Below are 16,123 nucleotides of genomic sequence, written 5' to 3' on the forward strand. Positions count from 1 at the left end.
TTTAACAAGGCCAGACCTATTCCATCAAGGCCAAACCTACTAATTGTCATTCCCTAGGCATTCAAATATATAATCTCATGGGACCATTATTCTTCAAACCCGTCCAGGTTGCTACTGTGGGGCTTCAAGATCAGTCTTGCTGGTGGCCCCTGGAAATGTATGGAACATGCTTCAGATCTGCCTTATTAGAGGGCCAGATGGATTCATCTATGTTCTGTCTCAACTTCAGAACTATAAAGGCACAAACTGTTGCCAGGAAGATGCAAGACAGATCCTAAAGCATAGAGCAGACCCTGCAGGTAACCTCGTGAAGCCACCAGGGGATGTGTCTGGAGCATTGGTGAAGACTACTGGAGAGAATGGTTGGAGGTGATCTCTAAGGAGGCCGAAGCCAGGACATGAAGATCACATGAACAGTTTTGGATTTGATTTTCAGTAGGATGGCAAGCACTTGGAGAATTTAAGAAATATGATTTGATTTCCATTTTTTAAGTAAAAAGAAGTTATGACAATAGTCAGTAGACAAGCAAGGAGAGAAGCAGCAAAACTAGTTCTCTTCCCTACAGAATAATGTAGGGAAGAGAATGTAGCCTCATAGTAAGGGGTAACAGATTTGTAGTTATGTGTGGAAATAGAGCATGCAGAATCTACTAGTAGTTTGCATGTGGGACGTGAGAGAAAGAAAGGACAGATTCTATGTTTTCAGGCCATGAGAAGTTGAGAGAACATGTGCTTATGGTAGTGGGACAGGTGTGTGGAACAGTTTGGAACCCACAGGACACTTGTTAAATAAGCAAGAGGCCACTAGCCCAAGACTGTTTCCACGCCAAGAGACAAACTACAACCTAGCTTAATATACAAGCCACTGAGGTTAATCTTGATTATCAACTTGCTTTAGAACAATCTAGGAGACAAATCTCTGAGTGTCTATGAGAGTGTTTTCAGAGAGATTTAGCTGAGATAGGAATGAACCTTGTAGTTGAAAGTCATCCCTCATGGGCTGGGGCCCAGGATGCAGTGAGAAGGTGAGCAGAGCACCAGAACTCATCATCCTTCTTGTCTTTCTGACTGTGAAGGCACTGTGACCAGCTGCCTCCTGCTCCTGCTGTCACAGAGTATCTCTCCCAGTCATTCGTTTCCCAACATGATTGCCCTCAAACTGCGAACTAAAAAATTCTCTTTACTCAGGTTGCCTTTGTCACAGACATGAGGAAGGTAATGCACAAGCAAACTGGATGCCTAACTTCAGAATATTTCCTATAGACAGTGGAACTCTAGCCAGGCTTAGCAGCTAAACCCCACGCAATCAAAGATGGCCAACAGACCACATACAGGTGAAGTAGACCCAGCTGTAAGGGATCACACCATTTCTCTATTTTACATTCATTTGTACCTATATGTTCTATTTGCCTACATGGTAGGATGGTATTCTCGTCACCTATTTTATTCTGAGTGCTCCTCAACTCGTGAACTGTGTCTTGTTCAAAGAAATTCTGCTAAATTTAATTTGTCAAAAACTTCCAACACCTATTCACTGTCTAGTTGAATGTAGTTAGTGAGACACATGTGCTGGGACTTACCAATGCCTTCCCGACATGTGGCTGTGGCTAACTTTTTTCCTGGCACCTATAGTCTTTTCTACATGCCATGATGTCCAACAAAGTCTGGGTAGTCTCACCTCATCCTAGACTTCCGAGGAGCCCCAAGCTTTCTGGGCTCTCACACTCTTTCTCTCCATGATTCAAAAAGATGAACACCTTGTTAGAAAGCTCCCCATGCTTGGAGAATGATGGTTTTAAAACATTTGTTTATTTCATGTATAGATGTATTTGACTACATGTATGTATGTACATTATATGTGTTCCTGGTGCCTGTGGAGGACAGAAGAGGGCATTGGATTCTTAGAATTGGAGTTAAGATGATTGTGAGCTGCCATGTATGTTCTGGGAATTGTCCCTGGTCTTCAGCAAGAGCAGAGAGTGCTCTTATCTGCTGAGCCTCCTCTTTACCCCTGGAGAACGACAGCTTTGACACCCACTCTCATCTTACCTCCTGAAATGAGGCAGACATGATTGCAGTAACAAACATGAACTTTGATGTCTTTGTTCAAATCCATCCTCACTCAGCAAGCTCTGACAAGGTTTAGGAGGTGAGTATTTAGAACAAGGGAAACAAGTTATTTTCCCCTTAGGGGAAAAAATACTAATTATATATACTATTTTATATACTGTTTAAATAGGATAAAATATACTATTTATCAATTAATGAAGTAGACCATCTCTCGGCCTCAGTGTCTTCACACAGCAAGTTTCTTTGCTGCCTATATCAGAGTCCAGAGTAGTTAGGCATCCTTCCTGGTGGTGCTTCCATGTGGTGACTCAAGAGCCTGCCATTCTGCCATTGTATGGCTTCATTTCAGAGCCTTTCCCTTTGAGCACTTGGGGAATTTTGTGACTATATTCAGATGTTGAGTGAGTCACTTCTGCCCAGTACCCCTTGGTTGGAACTCAGTCACACTTCCCTAAGGCCATACAAGCGAGGCTGAGGATGACAGCCTCCCTGTGCACCATAGCAGAGTTAGGGAGCACCTAGCTCATCTCTGCTGCACTTTATCCTTTCTAGTGAATAAACACACTGCCACCGGCCATGTCTTCCTTCTCTTGTGTATGTTACACTGTGGCTTTATTGGCAATGTGTGATTACTCCTAAGTGATCCCAAAAGATAAAGTTTCTGAATCTTCTAAATTAAAGACCAAATCACACTAATCCCCAGTGAAGTTGCACCCACTGCTCTCGTATGGAACGCTGCCTACATGGGTTATCAAATGATACAGTGTGTTATCTGTCCTCTGATTATGTCAGTACAGTCATTTATCTCGAGGATCTCTATACTGCCCCATAAGCAGCCTGGTAAGCTAGATTGTACTGCTGCTACCTGCTATCCACAGCTCGGAGAAAGCTGAGAAGAGATCTAAAAAAGATGGAGGAAACAAGAGAGAGAGAATATGGTAAGAGATGGGCTGGGCTGAGTAGCAGTCACTAAAATCATATAAACAAGGGAGGTGGGGGTGTGTCTTATTTGGCAGAGTGATTGATTGTGGTGTATGAAGCCCTGGGTTCAAGCTGAAGTGTTGCATAAACTGGCCATGGTGGCACACACTTGTCATCCCAGCATGGGGGTTGGGGGGGAGAATGAACAGCTCAGGATCATTTTTGTCAACAGAGTTCAAGGCCAACCTGGGCTACATGAGATGCCCCTCCCTTTGGCAGTTCTGTAACTTTATTTGACATTCAGTAGGTTAGTTCTCATCCTTATTGACCGTCCGCAGATTTTTGAATGTGGTAACAAGCATGCAAGTTACCAATGTGTAGCGCTTGTTTGGTGAATCCTCATCTTCATTACGTTTTTTGGACATGCAAGTTACCAATGTGTAGCGCTTGTTTGGTGAATCCTCATCTTCATTACGTTTTTTGGACAAATGTACTCGGATTCGATATGGAAACTTTCTTACTCCTTTGGCCCAGGCAGCTTTACTGAGCCTCGTATCTAGAGGCACACCAGAGTCCCCCCATCTCTTTCATGGCAAATTTCCGAATTTCTTTGCGTCCTGGGGAGCACACTTCTTGAATCCCACTCCACGGATATGCTTGTATGTTGATGGTACATTCTCGGGTCACCGCCTCATTGATGGTGGGACTGCCCTTCCCCTTGCTGCCCTTCTTTGCGGGAGCCATTCTTCTGGGCTGAGTTAGAAAGGACAGGAGTGAGGGATTGCAGAAAGGAAGAAAATTTAAAGTCAAACTCAAAACAGGAGAGAGCAGAGGCTGAAAACAAGAACGTGAGGGGGGTGGAAGAGCTCAGGAGGGGTTAAGGAGAGGTCAAGTGTAACAGGATAAAGAGAGGTCCCTTTAAGAGACACCAGGCTGTCGTCGGAAGGGCGAGGCCACAAGGCTGTCTCTACCTGATCAGCTTTACTGAGGACCACTCAGAAAGCATGGCATGGCTCTTGAAGGCTGTGGGAAATTTATGTCCAATATATCTGAAAAATATGGAAGCAAAATGCTCAATGTAGCAGAGATGAGACTCCATGAGGAATTAAAGAGAAACGTGTTTTCTGAGAGACCAAAGTGGTAAAAGAGGGAGTCCAGAGCCACTTTCAAAGGGACCTGGCTCATAACACTGCTTCAGAAGAGATGTGAACAAACCCACCACAAGAGTGGATCCTGAGTTCAAGATCCTGCATGTTGGATGCAGTCACCGGGGGTAGTCATCCTCTGACGCTTTAGAATATTTGAGTATCTAATGGAGACTTTGAGAGAAACCATTGAAACAAGCTCTGGGGGGAAAGTCTGATCAGACCTCCTGTCAAAGTTTGACACGACCAACACCACTGTTAAAAGAAGCCATACCTTTCCCAGACCCTCATTAGAGACTGAAGTCACAGCGAGCAGTGGTGGAGAAAGTCCAACAGGGACCCTGCCTCTCCTGCAGGCAGAACAGAGCCGGGGACAGGGACACAAAGCTCTAGGTGGCATGGATTATTACGTAGGGACAGGCACATAAACTAGGAAAAGACATCTGCTCTTGTGATTAAAAGGACCAGAAGTACCATAAGGCATGCCAGGGATTTGCTGACTCTAGGGCAAAAACCAGCCAACAGAGCAAATTCAAAGGGACACAGAGGAGCTGAGCCCTCTCCTGAACTATAATGAACGCACGTACAGGGATGTAGACAGTGATGGGCAGCTGAGCAGATAGGGACATGGTGAAACATTAGCAGACCTTCAGCTACAATAATTGGAAAGGATGTAGCCCTCATGTCTGGACTTGGTCGTTTGCTCTGTGGATCATTATTACCAGTTTGGGCTTACATATCCAGAAATAGATGGCCCTTTTCTCTACCCAGATTTCTGCTTGTCATCAGATACCCTGCTCTTCATGATAAAGGGGATGATTTGGTCATGAGCATTAGATCCAAACCTCTATCCTTTCTATAGAGCACAGATTAGCATGTTTTTTTTCTTCTCAGTTATATTTTTTTGGACAAAAAGAGTGATTTCTAATAAAGCCAAATAGACATTGTAAAGGTTAACATTGTCACATTGACAAGACTTACTCAAAAATCTCTGAACACACTTGCAAGTGATTTTCTAGAATAGGTTAATTGAAACAAAAACAACCCTAAAAGTAGGCAGCACCTCATGGGTGCAACCTGGATAGAAGGAAGTCCCAGAGAAGAGCTGTTTGCTTTTTGCCTGCTTGCCTGTCGCTTCTGCTGGTGAGTTCACCTATCCTGCTGCTGTCACTATCACTGCCACCACCACTCCCTCTGCTGCTGTTGCTCGTGCCATTCTTGCTGACGTCAGAACTCAGCTTCTTTGACCTTCTGACGCAGTCTCATCTCAGGCCAGTGCTGCGGACCGAGCTGTCTAGTCTCAGAGGGTGAGCAGCTGTGGGGTTCTCAGCCCCTCCAGTGTGAAGCAGCCATTGTTGGACCTCACAGACCAGCTCATGTAATGAATCTCATAAGGCTCCCCCTGATGCATATCAAAGCCTGTCCGTTCTACTCCTCGAGAGAGCCCTGACAAGTACAGGTATGAACAAATATATAAACATAGTGTGAACTAGCACATAAACACAGATGTGAATTAGTACTAGCCAAACACAAATTATTATTTAAAATTGTGAGTCCTCTATTTCTGTAAACAAGTACTATACCCAGGTTCTCCTTTCTTCTCCAAATGTTTATCTGAGCTTAAGAGGTGACTTGAAGTTTGCTGAGATGGCTCAGCGTCTAAAAGTGCTGCTAAGACTGAGCTCCATCTCCCTTTCACATGGTGAAAAGAGTGAACTGATTCTAGCTAGTTGTTCTCTGAAACCCCCCCACCTCCTCCTCATACACAAAATCTGTGTTGTAACTTTGTTCAAATGCAGGTTCGTAGGCCTTGTCTTCAGACCTTTCAGCTTAATCGCTGAGGCCTTGTCTTCAGACCTTTCAGCTTAATCGCTGTTCCCTCTAATTCTGTTTCCCCACACTTGAAAGGAATGATACCAGCCGTTAACCTTCTAGCATTTTTCTCATGAAGGAAGCAGATGTATTAGTCCTAATTATCTGCCTCTAGCTTATTAGAAGAATGCAGACTTGTCTACTTAGGGTCTCCCTTTTCTCAGGTGACAAGCGCAAAGGGACCAGCTAACCTGAAGGTTCACACTGGTTTCCCCACCCGAATCACAGCATCAATCACTAAGACACTGCGGTTTATTCACAAAACGCTCTCCAAAGCAAAGATCACACAGGGGATTAGATGCAAGTCGGCTTCCCACGCAGCAGCTGTAAAAGCTTGGGGTTTAAAAATTTAAGCCACCCCAGTCCATTTAATTGGAATTTAGGAAGATTTTTAAGCAGATAAGGTAATTTCTTCACACACTCAGAGATAATAAGAAACAGATGTGACTTGAATAGTTAAAAATCAGGAGGGGGGAACTCCTTCCAGTTTAAGGGTTTAATCACAGGCTCCAGGCAAGAACCTTTAAGGTCCTGTTCTCTCAAGATTCTGTCATTTGTTTTTCAGTTAAATTTTTTTCTTGGCTTGAGCCCATCATTCCAGCCTGTTGTGAACATTTGGAGCCTTGATTTCTTTCTCTTCTATCTTATTAGCCATAACCCTCCTCCCAACTTTGATTCATCTGCAGTTTGAGTCAGAGACTCATGAAAAGGTTCAAACTGATGAGACAAACCAGGCCTGAGACAGGTCCATAACTTTATTACAGAAAATGAGACCCGTTCTACAAATGACACAGACACTGTCTCTGCTTGCATGTAGAACATCAGAATATGCTGTAATTGCACAGAAAGGGATGGCACAGGGGCTGCTGGTAGCTCCCCTGTAGATGGAGACATGGAGTAGATATGGGTTAGGGTCAGCATTGTGGGTAAGGAGACAACAGGAAGACAGTATGTTGAGACCCGAAGAGCCTTGAAGGGACACAAGACACTCACAGAAATCACGAACAATGATGTTAAGCTGCCTTTATTTAACAATGACCCCCCCCATCACTGTGCCATCACAGAGTGTGCAATGTCTCATTAAAGTGTACAGCTCCTTCTAGGCATGAACGTTGAGGCCAAATGGCTTAGATTTGAATCTTGACTTCAGCACTGAATAGATGGGAATGATATAGTGATGTTGGGAACTATAGCTACAATAAAAGATAGGTCTCAAATTTAAGTGGTTCAATACAGAAAATGTTTGCTTCATGCATACAAGTGGTCAAATGGGTGTTGGAAGGGCTACCTGCAATGTGGAATTTTAGAGTCTTGCGTTCCTTCCTTTTTTTAATTATGCAAGATGGTAGGCTTATAAAAGTCTTCTGGAGGAAAAGTTAGGGAGTGCAAAAGAAGTGATATAATATATATATATATGTATATTATATATCACTTGATATGAAATATATAATTTCTTTTACACTCCCATACATGTATTATATATATAATGATTTTAAAAAAATACCACAAACTCAGTCACATGATGTTCCTCAGTGAAAGTAAGGTTTGAAAATGGAGTCCAGGAGCCGGACATGGTGGCACATGCCTGTAATCCCAGCACTCAGTGAAGCAGAGGCAGGTGGATCTCTGTGAGCTTGAGGCCAGCCTGGTTTACAAAGTGAGTCCAGAACAGCCAAAGCTAGACAGAGAAACCCTGTCTTGAAAAAAAAATGGAGCCCAGGAAGAAATCAATTTGCTGACTTCCATAGATGTTGTGACGTAAGATATTGATTCTCTGATGCAGTATCTGGCTTATGGGGATCAGAAATGACAGTGACGTGGCCCATGTGGCACTGGTGCTGGCTATTGCTTTGTGTCTTCCCCGGTGGGTATGTCTCAGATGTCTTTATCTTTTGCTTTCTGAGGGGTCTCTCATACCAGCTGCCCTTGGATTTCTAATGATTGCAGTTCAGTCTGTCACCATGGGGGACCTCCATGCACAAAATTGGCTCTTTTCTGTACCAAGTCCAGCATCTTCTCCCAACTTTAGAAATCATCATAACTCTAGCAGGATGTGAACGTTTACGAGACAAGAAGGGGCTGGATATACCTGCGCTGTTCTCTGGGGAGCCAGTATCCTCAGCACAGAGAACTTCTATCCCGGCATGTTCTCTATGTTACGTCACTGCGGCGAATGGATCCTTCACGGGAACTTTTGCAGAAAAGCCGATGACTTGAAAGTTTGTCTCTATGCGATCATCCAATCAATGTTTGCAAGCAACAAGATGAGGCCCCTACCTTTCTAGTCCCAAGACCATAAGCATAGTTTGCTTAAAGTGTTTGAGAGGAGAATGGGTACAGAGATTTTGGATGTGGTAGTATAGATTTTTCTTTCCTATCTTGATAAAGTATTTGCAATTTATAGATTCAAGATCAAGTTGAGTGATGATTTTTGTTTTTGTAGTTTATATAGTAGATATAATAAATTAAAAAAAAAAAGATTGACCGTGCTTCTGTTACCATAATAGTATCAAAGAGAGCTGCACTTGAAGCCAGCTCTATGGCTTACTGGCCTTGTGACTATTAGGAAGTTACATAACTACTAATCTGTACTAATTGCTTTTCCCACTGCTGTGACAAAATTCTGGACAAAACCAGCTTAAGAGGGTTTATCTTGGCTCCTGGATTGAGAGGATAGTGTCCATGGCAGAGGGGAAACCATGGTTCTTGGTGACAGAAACAGATATCTGGGACGCCTCAGCTCTCCGTGGCTCAAGATACAGAGACAGAACAATGTTGATACTAATCTGACCCTCTTCTTTCCCTATTTTATTCAGTCTGAGATGTCCAAGGGGTTATGAACAGTTAGGTTGAGTCTTTTTTTCCTCAGCAATTCTCTCTGGAAAATTCCAGAAGACACACCCAGGTGTGTTTTCTAGGTGACTCCCAGATCACCACGTCAGTTGTCAGTGGAGATCAACCCTCCCAGCACCTGCATTTTAGTAAATGAGGTTGATAACCTCATACTTGGATGACAGCGTTTTTGTATAGTAACTGGTAACAAAGGAAGGTGGTTACTTTTCTTACACATGCACAGGTGAACAAACATACTTCCCTTCTCTGTGACACTGAAGGAGATATATGTGTACCTTCTTTTCCAGAGCTGCGAGTACTTTAAGTAGATTTTGAAAGTGTTTATTTATTTATTTTTTTTGAAATGATCACCTGAGACACTCTAACTATATTTCCCAGACTTTCATGAAGCACATTTTCTCTATATTTGTTTTGCACACATACATATGTCGTATGACAAACAGTAAAGGCTATTAGTCAATCAGTCTACCATCTAAAACTCCCGAGGGCTTCAGAAGATAGCCTAATTGAGGCTAGGGGTAAAGACTTTCCAGCCAGCCATACCTCTGTCTTCTTGCTGGTCCTCTTGGTGTTTGCAGAGAAGGGAATCCCCACTTCACCTCAAAAACCCTCTGAGGATTTGCCTCTGAGGCTCTGATGAAAGTTATGACTTTTTTTGCATTTTAAAATTATTTTTTAATTAAAATTTTATTTTTTATATTAATTACAGTGTATTCACTTTATATCCCAGCTGTAGTCCCTCTTTCTCAGCCCCTCCCAATCCTACCTTCCCTCACTCATCTCCTCCCTATGTCCCTACCCAAGTCTACTGATAGGGGAGGTCCTCCTCCCCTTCCCTCTCACCCTAGCCTATCAGGTTTCGTCAGGACCTATTGCATTGTCTTCCTGTGTAGCCTGGTAAGGATGCTCCCCCCTCAGGGGGATGTGATTGAAGAGTCAGCCACTGAGTTCATGTCAGAGACAGTCCCTGTTCCCATTACTAGGAAACCCACTTGGAGACTGAGCTGCCATGGGCTACATCTGTTCAGGGGCTCTAGATTATCTCCATGCATGGTCCTTGGTTGAAGTATCAGTCTCAGAAAAAAGCCCTGTACCCATATTTTTTGGTTCTGTTGCTCTCAGTTGTGACTTTTATCCTAGAAACATGCATGTCTTGTTGCAGTTAATTTCAGTGCATTGAAGGCCCCCCTTGTGGTCCATCTGTGGACTGCAGGTTAAAGGGCTTTACCATAGATCCCTGTATTAACTTACAGCACCTTGAGGGAGTGGCAAGAAATGGCTCCATCTAACTGAATTTGAAAACCTTGTGTAGAATGCATTTAATGAGTGTGGTATTGGCATTAAGGAAGCTTGTTAGGTCCATCCAGAGATAGTGAGCCAGTAATGGTAGGAGAGAAAAGAGGGATTTCATTCAGGTTTGTAAAAGAGGAATTTGCATTTCCCTGATAGCTAAAGATGTTGAGCATTTTTTTTAAGTGTTTCTCTGCCATTCGATATTCCTCTATTGAGAAATCTCTGTTTAGCTCTGTACCTTATTTTTTAATTGGATTACTTGCTTTGTTGCTGTTTAACTTCTTATGTTCTTTATATATTCTGGATATTAGCCCTCTGGCAGATAGAGGGTTGGTGAAGATCCTTTCCCAATCTGTAGGCTGTCGTTTTGTTCTGACAACAGTGTCCTTTGTTTTACAGAAGCTCTTCAGTTTCATGAAGTTCCATTTATTGTTTGTTGATTTTAGAGTCTGTGCTGTTGGTGTTCTGTTCAGGAAGTTGTCTCCTGTGCCAATGAGTAAAAGGCTTTTCCCAACTTTTTCTTCTAACAGGTTTAGTGTGTTTGGTTTTATAACGAAGTCTTTGATCCACCTGGACTTTAGTTTTGTGAAGGGTGATAAGTGTGGATCTATTTGCATTTTTCTACATGTAGATATCCAGTTAGACCAGCACCATTTGTTGAAGATGCTATCCTTTTTTCCATTGTATGGTTTTGGCATCTTGTCAAAAATCAGGTGTCCATAAATGTGTGGGTTTATTTCTGGGTCTTCTATTCGATTCCATTGATCCAACAGCTGGTTTCTATACCAGTATCATGCATTTTTTATTACTGTTACTTTATAGTACAACTTGAGATCAGGGATGGAGATACCTCCAAAATATCTTTTATTGTAGAGGATTGTTTTAGCGATTCTGGGTTTCTTGATATTCTATATGAAGTTGAGACTCTTTCTTTCAAGGTCTGTAAAGAATTGTGTTGGTAATTTGATGGGAATTGCATTGAATCTGTAGATGCTTTTGGCAGGATGGTCATTTTCTCTATGTTAATCCTACCATGAGCATGGGAGATCTTTCCATCTTCTGATATCTTCTTCTATTTCTTTCTTCTGAGACTGGAAGTTTTTTCATACAAGTCTTTGACTTGCTTGGTTAGAATTACATGAAGTTAAAATGACCCTGAGATATCACCTTATACCCATCAGAGTGGCTAAGATAAAAAAAACTCAAGTGACAATACATGCTGGGGAGGATGTGGAGAAAGGGGATCCCTCATCCATTACTGATGGGAATATAAACTTGTACAACCAGTTTGGAAATCAATCTGGCTCTTTCTCAGACAATTAGGAATAGTGTTACTTCAGGATCCAGCTATACCATTCCTGGCCATATATCCAAAAGATGCTCAAGTATACAAAGACATTTGCTCAACCATGTTCATAGCAGCTTTGTTTGTAACAGCCAGAAGCTGGAAACAACCCAGATGTTCCTCAGTTGAGAAATAGATGCAGAAATTATGGTACATTTAAACAATGGAATAGTATTCAGTGATTAAAAACAAGGAAATCATGTAATTTTCAGGCAAGTGATGGGAACTAGAGAAGATCATCCTGAGTGAGGTATCCCAGAAGCAGAAAGACACACATGGTATATACTCACTTATAAGTGGATATTAGACATATAACATAGGATAATCATACTAAAATCTGTACACCTAAAGAATCTAATTAAGAAGGAGGACCTTGGGTAAGATGCTCAATCTTCATTCAGAAAGGCAAAGAGGATGGACATCAGAAGAGGGAGAAAACAGGGAGCAGGACAGGAGCCTATCACAGAGCGCCTCTGAAAGACTACCCAGCCAGGTATCAAAACATATGCTGAGATTCATAGCCAAACTTTGGGCAGAGTGCAGGGAATCCTATGAAAGAAGAGGGAGATAGAAAGACCTGGAGGAGACAGGATCTCCACAAGGAGAGCAACAAAACCTAAAAAATCTGGGCACAGGGGTCTTTTCTGAGACTGATACGCCAACCAAGGACCATACATGGAGATAACCTAGAGCTTCTACACAGATATAGCCCAAAGCAGCTCAGTGTCCAAGAGGGTTCCCTAGTAATGGGAACAGGGACTATCTCTGACATGAACTTAGGGGCTTTGATCACCTCCCCCTACGGGGAGAGCAGCCTTACCAAGCCACAGAGGAAGACAATGCAACCAGTCTTGATGAGACCTGATAGACTAAGGTCAGGTGGAAGGGGAGGAGGACCTCCCCTATCAGTGGACTGGGAGAGGGGCATGGGAGGAGATGAGGGAGGGAGGGTGGGATTTGGAGGGGATGAGGGAAGGGGCTACATCTGGGATACAAATTGAATAAACTGTAATTAATAAAAAAATTAATTTTAAGAAACAAAAATATAAATTTAAAAAAATTAAAAAAAAAAAGGAATTTGCCCTCTGTGTTGATTACCGGCAAGGGCTGTTTCTAGTTTTCAAAATTAGATGATAGGCTACTATCATAAATGAGATAAATAGGCAGAAAAGGGTTTTTATGTGCAGCCCTGGCTTGTCTGGAACCCACTCTATAGACCATGATGGCTTTGAACTCAGAGATCAACCTGCCCCAGCCTTCTAGTTGCTGAGATTAAAGGCTTGCATCACCGTGCTTAGCTGACTCTTAAGCTTGATATGCCTGTACTTGATATACCTATGGAGTAGCCCATGGATTTCCCGTAAGGGCTAAGTTTGCATCACAGTTTAGGAGTAAGCTAGAAACCTAAAATTAGAGGTGACTGAATCTATGGTACTAGATGAGAAAATGCATAAAAAAAAGTGTAGTGTGAGAGGACATGGGGCCATGGACAGCATTTGGAGAAATATCAACCTAGGGAATTATGTTTCCCCAACTACAAGCATTGCCCTATAATTTTTCTTCAGTCCAGTTCACTTTTCCTGACTTTTCTTAGTCTATTTGAAAAGAAATGTGTTATTATGATAATAACTGAGAGAGTGGAATCACTTGTCATAAATACAAAGCAATACAGAAACCACCCACCGATGAAAACACATAACTTGTTTCAGTCTTTTGCCTGCTATAGAAAAGAAGTCTCTTACCCTATTCAATCTCAGAAAAGTTTGATCAGCAAACACATTAGATGGGTGTTAAAGTTACTCTAATGCAAACCTGAGAGTTTCTGTTTCCATCAGAAGAATGAAAAGATCATTGGAAGAAAATGGGGCTTCCTTACTGTACAACTCATTTTATGTAGTGCATAGGCAAGCAAGACTCAGAGAAAGGCACCATAGTATGCACTTTGGAGTTTTTGAATGAGATCTTATACCACCTAAAATTATTGGGGACACGAAATAAGATGGAGCCTAGCATCTAAAATAAGATGTCTTCAGATACAATGGTCAATATCAGAGGCGAAAGAGATTCTGGGCCAAGTCAGAACCAAAATGTACTCCCTGAATTTGGCAGTCAAAGGTAATTAGTATCTTTGCTGCAGTAGATTTAATGGCATGGTGAGAGGACAGAGGCAGACTATAGCAGGTTGGATAATAAATGGGATATGACACTGTAATAAAAGCATTGAGGCGCTTGACTGTGAAGGAAAGAACAGAGATAACAGATCACAGGGATGTCTGTTTCCTTTTGTAAAACATGAGGCATATCTGAATGTATTTTTTTTAATCAGGAAGAAGGAGGATATAGATGTGAGGACCAGAAAGAGAAGTACCACAGTCTAACTTTGGGGAAAGGAGGGCTTCAGATGAAGATCTAGGTAAAAACATTAATCTAGACTAGCATAGGGAGACAAGTTTTCTTCACTTTGAAAATAAACAACAAAGGTACAAGGAAATCTGGGTGACTTCCTGGGTTTGAGTATAGGAGCAGAAACCATAAGGTGCCTATATCTGGATCCTAATTTTTCTTGGTCAATAGGTGACATATTTCTGAGGTCAAAGGAAAAACTGACAGAAAAAAATTTGACCCATTGTTTCTTAAGGGAAAGATTATGTTAGTCAGTACTCTCTAGAGAAACAAAATCAACAGAACATATTCGTATCTATCTCTTTCTATCAATCTCTAACTCTATATCTATATTTCTATATCTACATCTATCTATCTATCCATCTATCTATATGTTTATATTTATACGAGAGAGAGAATGCATTTGTAAAGACTCCACTTACCCAGTGGTGGAGACCAGTAAGGCAGCTATAGTGTAGCCTGACAGGCTGAAGATCCAGAGAGGGGTTGATAGTGCAACCTCTGTCTTGGGTCTGTGTTGGTATAATGTTCTTTTGAAATGTATACACCTTACCCTTGTTCATTCAAATGCTGATTTCTCCTCCCTCCCTTTTGGTTTTAATCCAGACATTGCATTGTGGTACTTATTCTAAGCATCCTGTCTCAACTTTGTGTAAACAGGCCAAAATAAAGCAACTAGCCACAATGTTGAGCAATGGGAGAAGCCAGAGGACAGGAAAGAGGGGAGGAGCCAGAGGGCAGGAAATGAGTGGGAGGAGAAAGGGTGAGGCAAATGGAACTATGTGGAGAATGAACCAGACCTAAGATTTCACAAAAAGCAAGTATAATGGGTAAAATCTAAATGTTAGGAAACTATGAGGGCTTGAAGGTTTAAGAAGGAGTAACTATTGCCCAGCATTGTGTTCTAGGTTAACTAAATAAACCCAGTCTCTGTGTGGTGATCTGGTTATATACCTGTTTAGGATTAACAGCAGCTTTACCAGAAGATATATGAATAGTAAATATCAATTGTCACTTACAACAAATGGCATCCAACTAATCTAAGTATCCACACCCTTTAAATCATACTTTATCATAATTTGGTGGGGGGAATAAGCTCCCAATGATAAAACCCAAACTTAAAACCTAAAACTCCCAGGTCAATTACTGTTTCTTTAAGAGAGACTCTTAAAGGCACTGGAGCAAAAGACAGCCTCCTGTGGGCACACATGAGACATAACAAAACTGGCTGCTGCTGCAGTTTAACTGAGAGGTAAACAAGCATGGCTTCTTTATACTGTGGCTGGTTCAACTGGCTCAGCTCCACAGCCATGGTGGGAAAGAAAGGAACTTGAGGCAGACAAACCTCTAGACAGAGCTTGGCTTAGACTGCATCTAAAATAAAAAAATTTGCCATGGCAGAGGGTGTTTTAATCCCTTTTGGCTTTGTTTTGGCTGTCATAGTTATGGATCTGGTTGCAATATGTTTAATGGTGATGGTTCTTCTCCATGCCTTCTCCAAAAAAGTTCAAGGGGGAAATGGGGAAAAAGTCAAGGATTGAGGTACTAAGTTATAGACAATAGAAAGGACACTCTTCCTAATAATTAGATTAATAACAGCTAAAATGCAAAGCTCTCTGGCTGCAAGATATTTGTCAGCTCTTTCTGGTAAGGGTCCATCAATTCACTGAAACACCAACTAAATTCCAAACAAACAAACAAACAAAAAAACAAAAAAACAACTGGGCTTTGTTTGTTACAGTGTGAATTGGCACAATTGACCCCAAACTTAAAATTTTCTTGTTTCTTTGGTTGATTTTCATTTAAAGGCTTTGAGTTACATTGATGTTAATTTGAGAAAAAATATTTAAACAAGTTGGTGAAGGCACATGACTTTACTCCCAACACAAAATAAAAAGAAATAGGCAGATCTCTGAGTTCTGGATCAAACTTATTTACATAATAAAAGCCAGGATGGCAACTCCTGCTGTTTAGTCATTTGCAGTGACAGTCTAAGATTCAAAAAGACAAAATTTTCCTTAAGGTTACTATGTAAAATTTTTTTTCTTAATAATAGATATTATGTTCTTACTTATCTAGAGGTGGGATTCACATAATTTTTAGGTTTATGTAAAGAGAGATAATGTCACACTGCTCTGGAAACTGCCTTATCCTTTTACATGTGAGACATTTTCACAGGAGAAAAATATTGCTCATGCCTATGTAAAAAAGACACAAGAGG

The 16,123-nt window shown here is 41.6% G+C and overlaps 1 protein-coding gene and 1 pseudogene across 1 annotated transcript in view; both read right to left on the reverse strand.

The window, feature by feature from the left end:
- Positions 1-16,123, reverse strand: part of Tmem178b (transmembrane protein 178B) — a 435,263-nt gene that overhangs the window by 13,101 nt on the left and 406,039 nt on the right. The window lies entirely within an intron of this gene.
- Positions 3,300-3,735, reverse strand: LOC110541738 (large ribosomal subunit protein eL31-like; annotated as a pseudogene).

This window comes from Meriones unguiculatus, chromosome 3, assembly GCF_030254825.1.
Source record: "Meriones unguiculatus strain TT.TT164.6M chromosome 3, Bangor_MerUng_6.1, whole genome shotgun sequence".
Taxonomy (NCBI): domain Eukaryota; kingdom Metazoa; phylum Chordata; class Mammalia; order Rodentia; family Muridae; genus Meriones; species Meriones unguiculatus.